General features: G+C 46.0%; 1 protein-coding gene and 1 long non-coding RNA gene across 2 annotated transcripts in view; both read left to right on the forward strand.

The window, feature by feature from the left end:
• ank1b (ankyrin 1, erythrocytic b) overlaps nt 1-15,348 on the forward strand; it is a 208,679-nt gene that overhangs the window by 94,406 nt on the left and 98,925 nt on the right. The gene's annotated exons all lie outside the window — the stretch shown is intronic.
• LOC117529820 lies at nt 973-1,952 on the forward strand. Its single transcript, XR_004566113.1, has 3 exons — nt 973-1,001; nt 1,339-1,437; nt 1,938-1,952. It is a non-coding gene; the product is annotated as an uncharacterized LOC117529820 (long non-coding RNA).

Below are 15,348 nucleotides of genomic sequence, written 5' to 3' on the forward strand. Positions count from 1 at the left end.
AATATTATTATAACCATTATTATTATTATCGTTTCTCTCTACTTTGGGCAGAGCAAAAGTCAATCAATCAAGCACAGGCAATAAACAAAGGGGTGTGTGATCAGACATGACCTCCACGGTGATCAGTGTCAGAGTGTTGCACTATAATGTAGCACAGACTCACAGTGGTCGTTTTCACACTTTCAGAAAATTGGACAGCGGCGCAGCCTCGAGTCCAAAGAATGTGTCACGATTCTGCATCCTACAAACTCTGCTGCCAATGTAAATGATCATAGTTGGCTTGCACTGTGCGGGCTGATGGTGCAATATTATCCATGCTGTCAGCTTATACTCTTTCCCAAACTTTTTACCATCATGCATATGCACATTCCTGCCGCGCGGCTGTGAACTACCACTTCTTGCGACACGTGCGTGTCCACTTATAAAGAGATTATCCCCCATTATATGCCTTTTTAATGTGGAGACTTGTAAGATGATAGCACTTATGGATTTGGAGTTACCGTGTTAAACCCCTGACAGGGATGAACTCTTCTATCTATATGTATTCACTCACTGCATTTTATAATCTACATACCAACGTGTTTGCCAAAAGTGTAGAAGAAAGTCAACATATTTTATTCAGAAGATATTATCACTGCATTTCATTTGCTGGTACTAACCTAGCTAGCTTGTTAGCACACAAGGCAGTAGCCATAACAAGTCGCTAACGTTTGCTATCCTTCAACATTTATAATGCTAACTTGATTTCAATACATTTCTGACATTTTCTTGTATTTCACACTGTTTTTCATTTGTTTGCTGTCTCCTCTTTCAGGACGGCTTCACTCCTCTGGCAGTGGCGCTCCAGCAGGGCCATGAAAATGTTGTGGCGCTGCTCATTAACTACGGTACCAAAGGCAAAGTCCGCCTTCCTGCGCTACACATCGCTGCAACGAAATGATGACACGCGCACACGCTGCTGTGCTTCTCCAGACGACCCGAACCCTGACGTTCTCAGCAAGGTACGAATTCACTATCATCGCATGTCTCGTGGAAGAAATATGAATATGAGACTAAACAAAAAGTTTGCTGTCATAGCTTAATGTAAATTCTTTGTAAATACAAATACTCTATCCTTAAAGCTGTTGCTTTATTTTCATTAAAGCATCATTTCATCATTATCATTTCATCTTTCTCCCTCATGTCCTGAACAGTTCTTTAATTTCATGTACTGTTTTTTTTTTTTTTTTTGCTGCATATGCATTACGCCACCTGATCACCAAAGCACATTTTGGCGCCAGGTGTTAACTGTGTTATTTCCACACTTCTGTTCTCGCTCTCATCTTTCTCTGTCTGCAGACTGGTTTCACTCCTCTCCACATTGCTGCTCACTATGAGAATCTGAGTGTCGCCCAGCTGCTGCTTAACAGAGGAGCCAATGTAAACTTCACCCCGAAGGTCAGTTCATCTCAAGCGACCGGCCGCCACGATTGGGGATAAAAGCAAAAATTTACCGCTACGTGATGCTATAGGAAGGCATGTGAGATAATCCTCTGCAACTAAAAAAGTTTATGTGTAAAAATGCAGATGCACATTAGGGTCCTCTAGACCCGCCCACCAGCCCTGTCAATGGTCTGTTCAAATTTGTGCTGGGCTGTGATTGGCCTGTTTAATTTGCGATGCAGCACATTCAATTCAACCTGCTCAGTCAGTAAATTTAATAAAAATACCTAAATAAAAAATAAATGTCATACAGTGATAAATGGTGGACATAGTTAATAGAGAGATAAAAATATAAAACACATTTTTGAGTAGGTCGTTAATAATGACATTTTCTGCTGTCTTGTTGCTAGTATGCAGATAACCTGTAATTATTTTGTCATGTTTTACCATAGCTGTTGTTTTTGATGCAGTTTTTGGTGATACTATTGACTTTGTTTGTGGTATTGTTTATCTAGAATGGCATCACACCCTTCATATAGCCTCCAGGAGAGGTAACGTGATCATGGTCAGACTACTGCTGGACAGAGGGGCACAGATTGATGCCAAAACAAAGGTATTGTACTGTTCACAACCGCTAATGGTGTGTTTACACATAGGCAAGACGAAAGATGAATGATGAATGATGATGATGAATGTCATATTTGCGTCATTCTTGGCACATTCCTGACATTCTTAATGTGACTTAACTCATCTGAATAGGTTTCTTAATAGTACCTGTAGGTGTGTAATATTCGTGATTTTCATGGGGCATGTTTTTGGCTGTCAAAAAATCTTCCACGAATGTCACGCACCACCTTCATTTTGCCTCATGTTGTGGAGGTTGCAACTGAGTGTGTTGATCCATCTTGATTAGTTGCAATCCTTAATAGAGCGTGACGTACGCACAATTAAACCCTGCTACACCACATTCAGTTTCCTTGCGGCAGTATGCTGAAGGAGGGACAGTGACGCCAAGTCGGCTGAAAGTCTCCTTCCAATGCTCCTCAGCACGCTCCTGCAGGTGTTCCAACCTGCTGCTGTGCCTGATGTTTGGGAAAATGCAGGAGACGAGTGCCGCGTGGAGCCACACATCTGGCTCTCTCCGTCTCCTCCTCCTTTCTGCGCCACTCCATGGCACAGAGCCCAACTAAGCATGCAGTCACAAAGTTCTTCTGGTGTGGATTTTGAGGAGCAAACTGGAGCGATCTGAATTGTGGAGACAATTTGCCTCATTCACAACGTGACAGAACTTAACGATGCGCTGTTACGCATGATAGGGCACAACAGCGTGCAACAACGCAGAACATTATTCTTGACCGTGTGTAATGGTTTCTGATAATTCTTAAGCAACATGTGCCATTAATTGTAACGTGTGGTAACAGGTTGCAGCAGTTCCTGAGGACACCTGATGTCTCTGCCTCAAATCATCACATTTGTGATCAGCAGCCAAGAATATACACTTAGTGGCATCCTTGACTTGCTGTCGTTATGTGTAAATGCAGCTTAAAATCTCCACTTTTCCTTGCTGTGCTCCTGTGTGTTTGTAATATGATCAGTGTTCTGCGTGTGCTCAGAAACATTTTCTAACTAACACATGTCTGCCTAATCTTTATTTTGTTGTTATTGTGGCATCTGGACCTACACAAAATGTCAGTTGTTGATTGGATGTTGTTTGGTTTCTGCATTTTGTAGGATGAGCTGACTCCTCTTCACTGTGTGGCCAGAAATGGTCACGCCCCGCATCATTGAGATCCTGCTGGAACACGGTGCTCCTATCCAGGCTAAAACCAAGGTAGTTCACTTCGATGTTGGGGAGTTCCCAGAACCAAAATAAAAACCAGCATTTAAACCAGCAGAATTGAATCTTAAGAAACTGACCACCAACAGAGACACATTAGCTATTATACATTTGGATATACATTTGTCTTATCTGGCATTCTTAGATCTGATTTTCATCACCATTTGTATTCCTTGATTTCTCATTTTCCCTATATTCTCTCCATTACCACATCATCGTCTGCAGATTGTGTAAAATCAGAACCCAAATATGACTGCACAAAGCAGATAGAGGAGTTATTGTTTGAAATTTTAGTTTTCTTCACTATCTCTCCATTATTTGATTCTTATGCTGTTCATCACCTTCTGTCCTTCCTCCCTATGTGTCCCTTTCATTTTTCCTGTCTTTCAGAATGGTCTGTCCCCCATCCATATGGCAGCTCAGGGGGATCACATGGACTGTGTCAGGCAGCTACTCCAATACAATGCTGAGATCGACGATATCACGCTGGATCATTTAACTCCTCTTCATGTAGCAGCCCACTGTGGCCACCATCGTATGGCCAAAGTCCTCCTTGACAAGGGGGCCAAAGCTAATGCACGAGCCCTGGCGAGTTTTTGAAGAAACTTAAAATGTGCCAAATGTGGGGTCATCAAGGTGGTCACATGGCTTATTCTTACTGGGATCTTCGTGTTCTAGCAAAGTTAACACAGAGATGATATATTGTTGCAAAATAAAAGGTTTCGTCCCACATAGCCAACTAGCCTCAGGCATCGCGTGCAGAACAAAAAGCCAGTGATTCATCCCTAAACAAGGTTCATAATCATGCATGTGCCAGCCGAAAACCAAAACTGACAGTTGTTTGCAAAAAATGATGGTAAACATCACAATATCAGCAAAAAGCTAAAATGCTGTCTTTTACCATGATGTTGTAGCTGAGGGCCCAGTCCCACTGGGGAGAGGATTAATTGCGCATGAATTGAGTATACAATCACAGGCGTTTGTTGTCGCCCGCAACAAAATTGGCCAAAATGATAAACGTCTCAGTATGAATACGGATATATTAATAATGTATAGCGAGTATATGACGAACAATCACGGATGTAGAACGCATGTATTGTGAATGCATCGCGCACAGGTATGGAGGCAACAGTGGTTGTAATGCGTGTGTGCGGCAATCTGCATTGCGGGCCTGTCGGCATCACTATTCACACCAACACCACAGCCTCTGGACCAATTGCTGGACTGGACACGTTGATTGGTATGTTGTTGGATGGCAGCAACTATCACACTACGTCTTGGGGATCCATAACTACATCTGTACGTCTCCACAGCTGGACTGGCAATGGCTGGCAGGTATGGTCGATTTCTGTTTGTTATGCATTTGCAAATTGTCCGCAAATCAGATGCAAAGCAGATGTAATACAACGCTTTATTCGTGGCCAATCTGTCCGCATTTGCCACAACTTATTTTAGTTTGTGATGTGGGACGTGATAGGCATGCTATATATCCGTTTTGCACACTGTCCAGCCCGCTGGCCAAGCTGCAATACGCCGTCAGTTGCGAATATTAGCGGATAACGGCGGATATACAGTGCATAGATTGCATATGTAAGGCGGCTGTCATCCGCATCCAAAATTTTGTGCAGCTCAAAAATCCTGGCAGCGAACATACGTGCCTCTGTGGATGATTGCGGACGTGTGCAGATGTCAGCATACACACATGTTTCACAGATATTGCGGCTGTTTAGCGATTATACACCACTTTCGTGTGCATTTCATGCACAAATCTTCCTGAACGCCAGTGGGACTGGGCCCTAATGAGGGCTTGTTGATATATTTCAATTGATCTCAATTTATACATTAACTTAAAATAAAAGCAATGGCTTCTTCCACGTGTCAGTATTGCCTGGTAATCGTGCCTGTGTTGGCAAGAAGACATTTGACCCAAATGATTGAATGATCCAGGGCATTTCTGGAATCCACTTAAGTGTGTGCCGCAGATTCCTTGACCTTGAACTTTGCCAAAATGTTTTTGAGGGTAATTTCAGGGTCAGCCTTCATTTACATATAAATTTTGGTAGAGATTGGCAAAAAAAAAAACCATGGCGGAGTAGGCCAACAAACAGGCAGACATCACATTTACCCCAAAGAATGACCTCTGGCAAATTTGACTTTGCTTGGCCACCTCCTTATGTGTGCCAAGTTTTACAGCAAGCCCATTTAGACTTTAGTCCACATATCAAGCTTGGTGGTAATTGGTTTAAAGGAATTGGGAGGAACAGGGGAGCAATCAGACCAAAAAACATTGGTTTGATTATAATATAATGTGCCATTACATCACATCAAACCTGTTCACTTTCTGGCTGTAAGTGTGCAATTACTAAAACATTCCTTGTGGAACACATTAAAAGATATAGAATATCCAGTAAAAAGTGTTTACTTTTCCTGAAACATCCTCGACTTTGTGTGTTCAGAACGGTTTCACACCTCTCCACATTGCCTGCAAGAAGAACCACATGCGGTCGATGGACCTGCTGCTGAAGCACTCTGCCTCCTTAGAAGCAGTCACAGAGGTGAGGCCGAGATTCTAAAAAAAATAAAGTATCTGCTCGACTGCTGGACATCCAGATGTTTAGTCAAACGCAGCTACACTTCTTGTTTAGCGTGGCTGATGTTTTTATTTTTATTGTCTGTGTGCAGTCTGGCCTCACTCCTCTTCATGTAGCAGCATTTATGGGCCATCTGAACATTGTGAAAAACCTGCTCCAGAGAGGAGCATCACCTAATGCTTCCAATGTGGTGAGAGCCTCACACCAAACATTTCAGTGTTTGCTGCTTTACAAAAATCTCAGAATTTGACACTTTCCACCTGAGAAAATAAATGTGGTCCCTGTTATGAGTTATGTCCCTTTAATGCCACACAGCTTCAGTTGTATCACAGTTGTATCACAAATACACTCAAAAATGGCTCTTTGGATGAACTCAGTTCAATTATGTGGAGGATTTCCATCTAATAATATATGTATGTTGTGAAAGTGTAGTGACACGGACCCACAACAGGGGGCGTAATGAACGGACAATGAAAGAGTCAAATATGAACACTTTACTGTTGTGAAAAGCACATCCAACACAGCAGATTACAGAATATGTACAATAGTCAATTAGCAAAGGTGATGGTGTGGGCAGGCTCGAGGATAGAGGACGTCTGTCCTGAGAAGAACCGGAACCACACGATTTCCTCCGCCACCGAACCTGGAGAATACTGGAGCCGCCAAATCCCGAACACCCCAGGTGGCCACTGTCTCCGCGTGTCGGATCTGGTACTGCTGGCGAGGAGCAGAGACAATCAGATGTGGGTGTGTGAACACCCAGTAACAACAACGATGGGAATTCCACCTCCCCTCTAACACACACTCGTGCAGTGTCTGAGTAACCACTTATCTGGATATGCAGGCTGAGAAGGTTACTCCTAAGGTAGACGATATCTCGGCAACGGACGTGGAGAATGACGTCCGGTCTTTATGGAGTGGGATGATGAAGTGTAGATGGGTGACAGCTGTCAAGAGATAATGAGTGCAGCTGTCACCCCCGGCTGTGTCCGTGGCGGCAGCACCCTCTCGTGCCTGAAGCCCACAGTTCAGCAGAGCGCCCTCTGGTGGTGGGCCAGCAGTACCTCCTCTTCTGGCGGCCCACACAACAGGGCCCCCCCCCCCCTCAACGGGCGCCAGGCTTGTCCGGGTGACGGCAGTAGAAATCGGCCAGGAGGGCCGGGTCCAGGATGAGCTCCTCTTCACCCAGGAGCGTTCTTCGGGTCCATACCCCTCCCAGTCCACCAAATACTGGAACCCCCGGCCCATCCAACGGACGTCCAGGAGCCGGCGCACTGTCCAAGCCAGCTCCCCATCGATGATCCGGGCAGGAGGCGGCGCCGGTCCGGGAGCACAGAGGGGTGAGGTGTGGTGGGGTTTGATTCTTGACACGTGAAAAACCGGGTGGATCCGCAGTGAAGCTGGGAGTCGGAGCTTCACTGCGGCAGGACTGAGGATTTTGAGGATTTCATACGGTCCAATGTACCTGTCCTTAAGCTTTGGAGAGTCCACCTGGAGGGGGATGTCCTTTGTGGATAGCCACACCTCCTGCCCGGGCTGGTAAGCAGGGGCCGGGGACCGCCGGCGGTCTGCATGGGTCTTCGCCCTCGTCCGGGCCTTTAACAAGGCAGAACGGGCGGCACGCCACACCCGACGGCACTTCCGCAGGTGGGCCTGGACCGAGGGCACACCGACCTCTCCCTCCACCACGGGAAACAACGGGGGCTGATACCCCAAACACACCTGAAATGGGGAGAGGCCGGTGGCAGAGGACACCTGGCTGTTATGTGCGTACTCGATCCAGGCCAGATGTTCACTCCAGGCCGTCGGGTGGGCGGACGTCACACAGCGCAGGGCTTGCTCCAATTCCTGATTGGCCCGTTCTGCCTGTCCATTGGTCTGCGGGTGATACCCGGACGAGAGGCTCACAGTGGCCCCCAGTTCCCGGCAGAAGCTCCTCCAGATGTGTGAGGAAAACTGGGGACCACGATCAGAGATGATGTCGGTAGGTATCCCATGCAGACGGACGACGTGGTGGACCAGGAGGTTTGCAGTCTCCTGGGCCGTGGGGAGCTTCGGGAGGGCCACGAAGTGGGCCGCCTTGGAGAATCGGTCCACTATCGTGAAGATGGTTGTCATGCCCTGGGACGGCGGGAGGCCCGTGACAAAATCCAGACCGATGTGGGACCAGGGGCGATGAGGCACAGGAAGTGGCTGAAGAAGTCCCTGTGCCTTCTGGTGGTCTGCCTTGCCCCTGGCACAGGTGGTGCAGGCCTGGATATATTCCCGGACGTCGGCCTCCAGGGACGCCCACCAGAAGTGCTGCCGGACCACTGCCATGGTCCTTCACACCCCCGGATGACAGGAGAGCTTAGAACCGGGACAGAAATCCAAGACAGCAGCTCTTGCCTCTGGTGGGACGTAGAGTCTGTTCTTCGGCCCTGTTCCGGGGTCCGTGCTCCGTGCCAGGGCCTCCCGGACGGTCTTCTCCACGTCCCAGGTGAGGGTGGCCACGATAGTGGACTCCGGAATGATGGGCTCCGGTGGATCCGACAGCTCAGTCTTGACTTCATCTTCATGCACCCGGGACAAGGCATCCGATCTCTGATTCTTGGTCCCGGGGCGGTAGGTGATCCGGAAGTCAAAACGCCCGAAGAACAGTGACCAGCGGGCTTGCCTGGGGTTCAGCCACCTGGCGGTCCTGATATACTCCAGGTTCCGATGGTCAGTGAAAACCGTGAACGGCACAGACGCTCCCTCCAACAGGTGTCTCCACTCCTCAAGAGCCTCTTTCACCGAAAGGAGTTCTCGATTGCCGACTTCATAGTTCCGTTCAGCTGGGGTCAACCTGCGGGAAAAATAGGCACACGGGTGAAGGACCTTATCGGTCTCTCCGCTCTGGGATAGCACGGCTCCTATCCCTGAGTCAGAGGCGTCCACTTCGACCACAAACTGGCGGCTAAGGTCGGGCTGCACCAGCACTGGTGCAGTTGAGAACCGTCGTTTCAACTCCTTGAATGCGGCTTCGCACCGATCCGACCAGGTGAAGGGGACTTTAGGAGAGGTCAGGGCTGTCAGGGGCTAACTACCTGGCTATAGCCCTTTATGAACCTCCTGTAGAAATTTGCAAAGCCGAGGAACTGTTGCAGCTTCCTCCGGCTTGTAGGTTGGGGCCAATCTCTCACCGCCGCAACCTTGGCCGGATCAGGGGCGACGGAGTTAGAGGAGATGATAAACCCCAGGAAGGACAAAGAAGTGCGGTGAAACTCACACTTCTCGCCCTTCACAAACAGCCGGTTCTCCAACAACCGCTGTAGGACCTGACGTACATGCTGGACATGAGTCTCAGGGTCCGGGGAAAAGATGAGAATATCGTCCAGATATACGAAGACGAATCGGTGCAGGAAGTCCCGCAAGACATCGTTTACCAAAGCTTGGAACATTGTGGGGGCGTTAGTGAGGCCGAACGGCATGACCAGGTACTCAAAGTGACCTAACGGGGTGTTAAATGCCGTCTTCCATTCGTCTCCCTTCCGGACCCGAACCAGGTGATACGCATTCCGAAGATCCAATTTTGTAAAGATTTTGGCTCCATGCAGGGGGGTGAACACGGAATCCAACAAGGGCAACGGGTATCGATTGCAAACCGTAATCTCATTCAGCCCCCTGTAATCGATGCATGGACGGAGTCCGCCATCTTTCTTGCCCACAAAAAAGAAACCTGCACCCATCGGGGAGGTGGAATTTTGGATCAACCCGGCAGCTAATGAGTCCCGGATGTAGGTCTCCATTGATTCACGTTCAGGTCGTGAGAGGTTGTACAGCCTGCTGGACGGAAACTCCACGCCTGGTATCAAATCAATGGCACAATCGTACGGACGGTGCGGAGGAAGGGTGAGTGCCAGATCCTTGCTGAAGACGTCAGCAAGATCGTGGTACTCAACCGGCACCGCTGTCAGATTGGGAGGGACTTTGACCTCCTCCTTAGCCTGTAAACCGGGAGGAACCGAGGATCCTAAACACACCCGATGGCAGGTTTCGCTCCACTGAACCACCACCCCAGACGGCCAATCAATCCGGGGATTGTGTTCAAACACGGTTTTGAACTCCCTCACAAACACAGTGTACGTATGAAGGAGCCGTGAATTTTGCTCCCAAAGCGCCGTAGCCCAAGCGCGTGCCTCTCCTCGAAGCAGATTAATTACATAAGCTACTTTACTAGCATCAGACGCGTACATGACGGGACGTTGTGCAAAGACGAGCGAACACTGCATGAGAAAGTCCGTGCACGTCTCCACACAACCTCCGTACGGCTCTGGGGGGCTTATGTATGCTTCAGGGGATGGTGGGAGGGGTTGTTGAACGACCACTGGAACATTCATATCCTGCACAGGGTCGGCAGGAGGAGGAGCTGCAGCAGCGCCCTGAGCGCTCGCTGCCACCTGTGCAGAGAGAGCCTCCACCCTGCGGTTCAGGAGGATGTTTTGCTCGGTCATCTGATCCAACCGAGCCGTAAAGGCGGTGAGGATGTGCTGCAACTCACCAATCACGCCTCCTGCAGACGCCTGTGCACCCTGCTCTCCCATTGGCCGTTCAATGGCTGCATGACGCCCCTCGGAGTCCATGACGCTGGCCGAGATATCCTGTTGTGAAAGTGTAGTGACACGGACCCACAACAGGGGGCGTAAATGAACGGACAATGAAAGAGTCAAATATGAACACTTTACTGTTGTGAAAAGCACAACCAAACACAGCAGATTACAGAATATGTACAATAGTCAATTAGCAAAGGTGACGTGTGGGCAGGCTCGAGGATAGAGGACGTCTGTCCTGAGAAGAACCGGAACCACACGATTTCCTCCGCCACCGAACCTGGAGAATACTGGAGCCACCAAATCCCGAACACCCCAGGTGGCCACTGTCTCCGCGTGTCGGATCTGGTACTGCTGGCGAGGAGCAGAGACAATCAGATGTGGGTGTGTGAACACCCAGTAACAACAACGGTGGGAATTCCACCTCCACCTCTAACACACACTCGTGCAGTGTCTGAGTAACCACTTATCTGGATATGCAGGCTGAGAAGGTTACCTCCTAAGGTAGACGATATCTCGGCAACGAAGTGGAGATGACGTCCGGTCTTTATGGAGTGGGATGATGAAGTGTAGATGGGTGACAGCTGTCAAGAGATAATGAGTGACAGCTGTCACCCCCGGCTGTGTCCGTGGCGGCAGCGCCCTCTCCTGCCTGAAGCCCGCACTTCAGGCAGGGCGCCCTCTGGTGGTGGGCCAGCAGTACCTCCTCTTCTGGCGGCCCACACAACAATGTAGCCCCCACCCAAAAAAGACACATCCATACATCCATGAAAGATTAAATTTAGTTGGGACTACATATATTTATTTTATATTTATATTATAGTTTTTTGAGTGTACACAAACAAATGACTCATTGGATGAACTCAATTCAATTATGGGCATGAGTTTGGACTACATATATTATTAGATGGAAATCCTGCACATAATTTAATTGAGTTCACCCAATGCTTCTGTTTTTTGAGTGTACCTGCATCACTATTCACATTTACATCTGATTCATTGATGCATTAATGCAATAATTACAGAAAAACATTACAAACCCAATTCCAGTGACGTTGGGACGTTGTGTAAAATCTAAATAAAAACAGAATACAATGATTTGCAAATCCTCTTCAACTTATATTCAATTGAATACACCACAAAGACAAGTTATTTAATGTTTAAACTAATAAACTTTATTGTTTTGTGCAAATATTTGCTCATTTTGAAATGGATGCCTGAAACACATTTCGAAAAAGCTGGGACAGTGGTATGTTTACATCACCTTTCCTTCTAACAACACTCAATAAGTGTTTGGGAACTGAGGACAATAATTATTGAAGCTTTATAGGTGGAATCTTTTCCTATTCTTGCTTGATGTATGACTTCAGTTGTTCAACAGTCTGGGGTCTCCATTGTTGTATTTTGCGCTTCATAATGCGCCACGCATTTTCAGTGGGCGACAGGTCTGGACTGCAGGCAGGCCAGTCTAGTACCTGCATTCTTTTACTACGAAGCCACAATGTTGTAACACGTGCAGAATGTGGCTTGGCATTGTCTTGCTGAAATAAACAGGGGCGTCCCTGACAAAGATGCTGTTTGGATGGCAGCATGTGTTGCTCCAAAACCTGGATGTACCTTTCAGCATTGATGGTACCATCACAGATGCTGGCTTTTGAACTTTGCACTGGTAGCAATCTGGATGGCCTTTTTCCTCTTTTGTCCAGAGCACATGACGTCCATGATTTCTAAAAACAATTTGAACTGTGGACTCATCTGACCACAGCACACTTTTCCACCTTGTGTCTGTCCATTTCAAATGAACCTGGGCCCAGAGAAGGCGGCGGCATTTCTGGATGTTGTTGATGTATGGCTTTCGCTTTGCATAGTAGAGTTTTAACTTGCACTTGTAGATGTAGTGACGAACTGTGTTAACTGACAATGGTTTTCTGAAGTGTTCCTGAGCCCACGCAGTAAGATCCTTTACACAATGATGTCGGTTTTTAATGCAGTGCCGCCTGAGGGATCGAAAGTCACAGGCATTCATTGTTGGTTTTCGGCCTTGCTGCTTATGTGTAGAAAGGTCTCCAGATTCTCTGAATCTTCTGATTATACTATGGACTGTAGATGATGGAATCCCTAAATTCTGTGTTGCAGGCATTCATTTCAAAATGAGCAAATATTTGCACAAAAGCAATAAAGTTTAGCAGTTTGAACATTAAATATCTTGTCTTTGTGGTGTATTCAGTTGAATATAGGTTGAAAATCATTATATTCTGTTTTTATTTACATTTTGCACACCGTCCCAACTTCAATGGAATTGGGGTTGTAATTTTTAAGGTGAAACATTAACGTTAACAGAGCTGAAAGCATGAAATGATAAAAATCATGACATACGTGATTGTTGCTTGATATGATGTTTTACAACGATAAGTGGCATGAAAATCTTGGGGCCCGTTCACACTATGACGATTAGCCCGACAATTGATTAATGTTGACCAGCGTGAAGTTGACATCATTCAGGCAACGATGCTCTTTGTCGTGGACTCTGAAAAATTTCCATATTTAAAATGTTCGACGTTCATGTTAAAACGCTGGCAAGAGTTAAACTCTGCTACCACTACATCACTGCCACAAGTACACTGTTACTGCTCTATTTGCCTCCGCTAGCCAACATTGGAGGCTTGACTGGATGCACCTCCTCTGAATCCCTTGGTCATGAAGAAATGGCCAGCGTCAGCCGCATCACGTCAGAGTGTGAATGGGCTCTAAGTGACAAACGCACGTTGTGGCCATTTGAGTGATTTGTTCCCTGTGATTTTGGAAACTAGAAAGTAGAGACTCCGCTCCACATGGCGTCCAGAGCAGGACACTGTGAAGTTGCTCAGTTCCTTCTGCAGAACACAGCACAAGTGGACGCAAAGGCCAAGGTACTCTCCAAGACAGTCCAACTAACCACACCCCCCAAAAAATGCATCTTTCTCACTGTAGCTGCTACAAAACGACTACTTCAAAAAGATCTTTCAGTGTGTTTTAGTTTATTTCTTGTCTGTCTCTTTTCCACATAAATGAGTAACAAGGTCACTGCACAAATCAGACCCTTGATATACTGGTGTAATGATAAATATTGAGCAAAGAGGATTATTAAGAAAACTGCGTAACCAACTGGACGCAATAACCATAAACACAATTGAAATATGGAACACTGTCTGTGAAAGGTACAAGTTGGAGAAAGAAAAACAGATTTTGAGCTGGTTTTCATTCGATAATAGATTTATCCCAGGGATATATGATGAAGGGTTTAAACAATGGTCACAAAAAGGAATTACAGCGATATGCACAATGATGGATCAGGACAGACTAGAGTTTTGAAAAGCTACGGGATAGGTTCAGACTAGAACAAAATGACCAATATCGATACCTGCAAATAAGGGATTACTATGAGAAAGAGATAAAAGTGGCCACTAACAATGAAATTATTGAGGTATTCCAGAAAGCATACAAAGGAGAAAAATGTAATCTCAGCTTTATATAGAAACTTGATGTGCAACAATCCTCCTCTCTGTATATTAAGGACAAGTGGGAAAAGGAACTGAACGAAGAAATAACTGAGGAGGAATGGCAGAGTATCTGTAAAACACAGTGCACATCCGCTAGCTCCAGGATCTGGAGGGAATTCAATTGGAAGAATATGGTTAGGTTCTTCATAACTCCAAAGCTCAGAAACGTAATGGTATCTACACAGCAACAGTGCTGGAGAGCATGTGGGCATATTGATGCAGACCATACCCACATATTTTGGGCCTGCCAAAAGATAAAAGGGTATTGGGATAAAATATCGCAATGCCTACAAAAGGTAATAGGTTACAAAATACCAAAAACGTTCAAGATGCTCTACTTAGGGAATTTAACACAAAACATAATTCAAAAACAGGATGAATATCTTGTAAAGGTATTGCTGTCGGCAAGCAAAAAAACAATTACAAGACTATGGTACAAACCAGAGCCACCAACCGAGGAGCAGTGGGGGTGCACTGTGGAAGAAATTTTTGAGAAACTTACACACAAACTGAGATTGCAAGAAGAACAATTCAAGATTAAATGGAGGAAATGGACTGATTATAGAAGACAAGAAGAGGACACCACCTCTATAAATTGACAAAAAGAACATGGATGAGTGACTGTTTGCTAAGATATCTAGACTCTTTGAGGCCCCCCTGCCTGTGTAACTGTGTACCAGTTTGTTCTTTGTTCGTCACTACTTCTGTCAATAAAAAATAAGTAAAAAAAAAAAAGAGTAACAAGGTTGAGCAGGTTGGAAGTTCAGCGTCTTGCTGAAGGACACTTTAAAAATCAGTTTGTGTTGTGTTTGAATTTGTAACAATATTTGCTGTGTACTTGCTAAATCAAGGATTCAAACCCCAAACCTTTGATCTGACTGTAAAGATACTATACAGCCACCCAGCACCATGACTAAGTTGCCGCCTCTGTCAGTTGCTGAAATTAGAAAATGTGAATATACAAAAATAAAGACTTAGAGACTGTTTGACCCTGAGCTCAGACTTAAAAATAGCAATGAACAACTACACCGGATTCTCTTTCAGGTGAATTCAACTTTTATTTTTAATTAATTAATTTATTTATTTAGCAAATGAGTACAGATTAGGGGGTGTGCCGATGCAATATTTTTGATCGATATTGGTCCCATATTGGCGAAAATAACTGGACTCAGTATTGGAAATTAAAAAAAAAAATCTAAAAACAAAATATGAGCCGAGTCTTCTCCTGCACATCTGAGTCATGTGACTATGTATGTTTTACTGCAGGCGTAGAATATTTGTTTAAATAATATAATACAGGGGTGGTGGCCAGGTGGTTACTGCACTTGGTTTTAATGCAGAACTGTGTCTTCTGTCACATTTGTCCATGTAATGCGGAGTTGTGTCAG

The sequence above is a fragment of the Thalassophryne amazonica genome, chromosome 17, assembly GCF_902500255.1.
Source record: "Thalassophryne amazonica chromosome 17, fThaAma1.1, whole genome shotgun sequence".
NCBI lineage: Eukaryota > Metazoa > Chordata > Actinopteri > Batrachoidiformes > Batrachoididae > Thalassophryne > Thalassophryne amazonica.